Source organism: Aotus nancymaae, unplaced genomic scaffold (genome assembly GCF_030222135.1).
Source record: "Aotus nancymaae isolate 86718 unplaced genomic scaffold, 86718_ANA_hifiasm-v0.15.2.pri h1tg000007l, whole genome shotgun sequence".
In the NCBI taxonomy this organism is placed as follows: Eukaryota; Metazoa; Chordata; class Mammalia; order Primates; family Aotidae; genus Aotus; species Aotus nancymaae.
The window spans coordinates 49621005-49625316 of record NW_026988418.1 but is presented as its reverse complement, the minus strand read 5'-3'; the positions used below and the strand labels follow the sequence as shown (position 1 = coordinate 49625316).

Genomic DNA, 4312 nt, shown 5'->3' with positions numbered 1-4312 from the left:
GCATTCATTCCACCCCCATCCCCCACCCCCATCTTTGAGCTGAATCCAATCTCAATTCTAGCCCCAATGAAAGACCATGGAGCTCCACCCTTAGAACAATTTGACTTATCTAAGACACTCCTTCTGTCCCCATCCCCACTATAACTAATACAAAGGGTTCTTGGGGCTGGTTTTACCTCCTCCTGCATTCAGACTTTTGACCTAAATCCATGATTCCTTTTGCCTGATCTCCCAAATCATGAATCCCCATGTGCCCATGTAGACTAACACCCAGCCTAATTCATCTTCTTTAAGTCCATATCTCTTCATTTGAGCCCAACAATATAGGATTCAGTTCTTCCCCATGTGAAATGAAATCTCCTTGGCTGGGTGCAGTGGCTCAGGCCTGTAATCCCAGCACTTTGGGAGGCCAAGGCAGGTGGATCACCTGAGGTCAGCCTGGCCAACATGGCAAAACCCCGTCTCACTAAAAAATACAAAAAAAATTAGCTGGGCGTGGTGGTGGGCGCCTGTAATCCCAAGTACTTGGGAGGTTGGGGCAGAAGAATCTCTTGAGTCTGGGAGGCAGAGATTGCAGTAAGCAGAGATTGTGCCACTGCACTCCAGCCTGGGCAATGAGCGAGACTCCATCTCAAAAAAAAAAAAAAAAACACCCTTAAGTGGAGGACTGAGAAGGTGAGGCAGTTCTGCCCCGTGCTGCCTTCTACCGGTTAAGACCTCCAAAATGGAAGGGCTGCCCAGGCAGAGGATGTCTCCCTGCCACCTTTGGAGGGGCAGTGCTGTGCTGGCCAACATTTGTGATGCTGCTTGTCCCTGGCTCAGGTGAGGTCAAAGGATGAAGACATCAAAGTCAGTGCTTCTCACCCTTGTGCCCACTTTAACTCCTAACAGATGGCATTCACCTGTGCAACACTCCCTCTGGGCATTGTAGTTTTTAAAGAAACTCAGAGAGGAAAAAGCATGACAGTAATTTGTCACCTCTGGCACTATTAGGAGCACATCAGTAAGGATGACTCTCAGACTTTGGCACAAGTAAGAGAATCTGTGGGTTTATGTGCAGGTTCCGAGCTTAACTCAAGAAAGCATATCAGAATGCAAAGCAATACTAATTTTAAGAAAAACAAGCCTTTAAACCTAATGGTTTAAAACAAGCTTATCCAACCTATGACCCAGGATAGCTTTGAATGCAGCCCAACATAAATTCATAGTATCTTAAAACATAAGATTTTTTTTGTGTGTGTATTTTTTTTTTTAGCTCATTAACTACTGTTAGACTGAGGAAGGAGACCCCTTTCTCTTAAGCATCCAAGACCACTTCCCCTTAGCCTTCTACATTGCATTTCAAAAGGAGAAGTGAAAGGTGAAAATAGAAGGCACAAGGTCAGTGGAGGAGACAAAACCGGTGCCACCAGCTGGACCTGAAGATTAAACCCCCAACCCTAGTTCCTATCCTATCTATGGATGGCAGGCATGGTATGGAGGAATCTTCCCCGGAAGGCATTGTTCTTGCTTAATCATGATTAGACCCCCACCTAAGCACGTACCCCTCACTTACCTCATCGATCACGACCCTCTCAAATGTATCCTCTAAGATTGTGAGGCCTTTAAGAGGCCAGAATTTTCTAGCTGGGGAGCTCGTTTCTTGAGATGCAAGTCTACCGAGACTCCCAGCCCAATAAAAAGCCACTTCCTTCACAAACCTGGTGTCCGAGAGGTTTTGTCTGCAGCATTACCTGCTACAAGACTATTTTATGTATTAGATGTATTTTATGTGTGCTCTAAGACAGTTCTTCCTATGTGGCCAGGGAAGCCAAAAGATTACACATCCCTGGTTTAAAACATCCAGTGGGCATTGGCTCACACCTGTAATCCCAGCACTTTGGGAGGCTGAGGTGAGAGGATTGCTTGAGCCCAGGAATTCAAAACTAGCCTGGGCAACAAAGACCCCACCTCTACAAAAAATAAAACATTACCTGGTTGTGGTGTTGCACACCTGTAGTCCCAGCTACTCAGGAGGCTGAGGTGGGAAGATCACTTGAGCGCAGGAGGTTGAGGCTGCAGTAAGCCATGAGCACACCACTGCACTCCAGACTGTGTAACACAATGAGACCCTGTCTCAAAAATTAAAAAAGAAAAAATTATTTATGTGACTTACAAATCTAATTTGGGCAGGGCTCAAATTAGAGGAGCCCTTATCTGTGATCTACAAGATATTGGCTGGAGTAGCTCAACTGGGGGCTGGCATATGCCTCTCTGAGATGGATGACTCACACAGCTGGCAAACTGACACTGGCTGTCACTTCCTTTTCATTAAGCAGCTTGGGCTTCCTCACAGCATGGTGACTGGGTTCCAAAAATAAGCATCCTAAGAAGCTGAACGTGAAAACTGCCAGTTTCTTAAGATGTAGGCCCAGAAATGGCACAGTGTCACTTCTACCATCTTCTATGGGTCAAGCAGTCACAAAGCCCAGATTCAGGAGAAGGGGACATAGAGGGGTGTCAAAAAAATCTTAGAGCCCTGTTTGAAAACTTCCACACCTACTCATCTACTCAATGCATTTGGGTGATTTTTTTTTTTGTGTGTGTGTGTTTCTTTTGCCTTAAGGGGCATTTTTCTCACTTCAGATTTGCTTTTAGGACTGTTTTGAGAAATTCTGAGTTGTTACCTGTAGCTCTGGGTCTATCCATTGGCCAGGCAGTCCAATGATTTAACTGGAAACAAGAACTTAGCTCCTAGATTTTTAATTAGAGCAAAGCAGTTTCATCAGGTTTGTAAGGTAATTTCCAATGCCATATAAACATCTCTAAGTTATCTTCACACAAGACCCTCTCAACCTTAAAGTAGAACTAGTGTAGGACACCTGCCCACTCCCCTCCCTACACAAGTCAGTAATTCTGTATATCTGGTCTCCTAATCTGTAAGTGGTATAAATGAACATCATACTCATGAGTCCAGTGGTTTGTTTTAAATAGTTTGACATTCTCTCTTGTGATGTGTTACTTTGGCTAGCCTATGGTACCCAACTGTTGGTCAAACACTAATGTAGATGCTGCTGTGAAGGTAATTTGTAGACATGATTAACATTTATAAAAGCAGATTAACATTATAATGTAGGTAGACCTCATTCAATCAATTGAAGGCCTTAAGAATAAAGACTGAGCTTTCCCAAAGTAGAAAGAATTCTGCCTCAAGACTATAACATAGAAACCCTGCTTGAGTTTCCAGCCTGCTGGCCCTCCCTACAGATTTCAGACTCAGAACTGCTACATCAGCTCCTAACTGCATTTGCAGCCTGCTGGACTATCCTAGAGATTTCAAACTTCCCAATCCCCACAATGCATGAACCAATTCCTTCAAATAGAAAAAAAAAAAAAAAAAAATCTTAAAATGTATTTAGATATGGAAAGAAATAGATTCTGTCGGCTCTGTTTCTCTAGAGAGCGTGAATTCACCTTTTGTAATATTCTGTGCATTAATGATTAACTTGAACTTATAAAGATTTGCAAGGAAAAGATCAACATAAATCTAGACTGCTAGAGGCTCTATATACAACCTATGTTTAGAGATTATCATGATATGGTTTGGGACTTTGTCTCCACCCACATCTCATGTTCAATTGTAATCCCCAGTGTTGGAGATGGGGCCTGGTGGGAGATGATTAGATCATGGGGATGAATTCTCATGAATGGTTTAGCACCATCCCTTTGGTGCTGTTCTCATGAAACTGAGTGAGTTATCATGAGATCTGGTTGTTTAAAAGTGTGTAGCAGCTGGGCATGGTGGCACACTCCTGTAATCCCAGCAGTCTGGGAGGCTGTAGCAGCTAGATTGCCTGAGTCCAGGAGTTCAAGACCAGCCTGGGCAACATGGCGAAACCTTATCTCTACCAAAAATACAAAAAAATAGCCAGACATTGTGGTGCAAGCCTGTGGTCCCAGCTACGCTGGAGGCTGAGGTGAGAGGATCACTTGAGCCTACATGTCAAGGCTGCAGTGAGCTGAGACTGTGCCACTTCCACTCCAGCCTGGTCAACAGAGCAAGACCTTGGCTCAAAAAAAAAAGTGTGTAGCATCTCACTGTCTCTACATTCATCCTGCTCCTGGCCATGTGAAGTATCCCCTCCTTTGTCTTCTGCCACAATTGTATGTTTCCTGAGGCCTTCCCAGAAGCCAAACAGATGCCAGAATCATGCTTCCTGTACAGCCTGCAGAACTGTGAGCCAATTAAACCTCTTTATAAATTACCCAGCCTCAGGTATTTCTTTATAGCAATGCAAGAATGGACTAATACAATCAATCTGTGATACTGGAC

The 4312-nt window shown here is 44.0% G+C and overlaps 1 non-coding gene across 1 annotated transcript; it reads left to right on the top strand.

The window, feature by feature from the left end:
• The first annotated feature begins 660 nt into the window (after window positions 1–660).
• On the top strand, window positions 661–798 carry LOC135273537 (small nucleolar RNA SNORA47). Its single transcript, XR_010341324.1, has one exon. It is a non-coding gene; the product is annotated as a small nucleolar RNA SNORA47 (small nucleolar RNA).
• The last annotated feature ends 3514 nt before the right edge of the window (window positions 799–4312 follow it).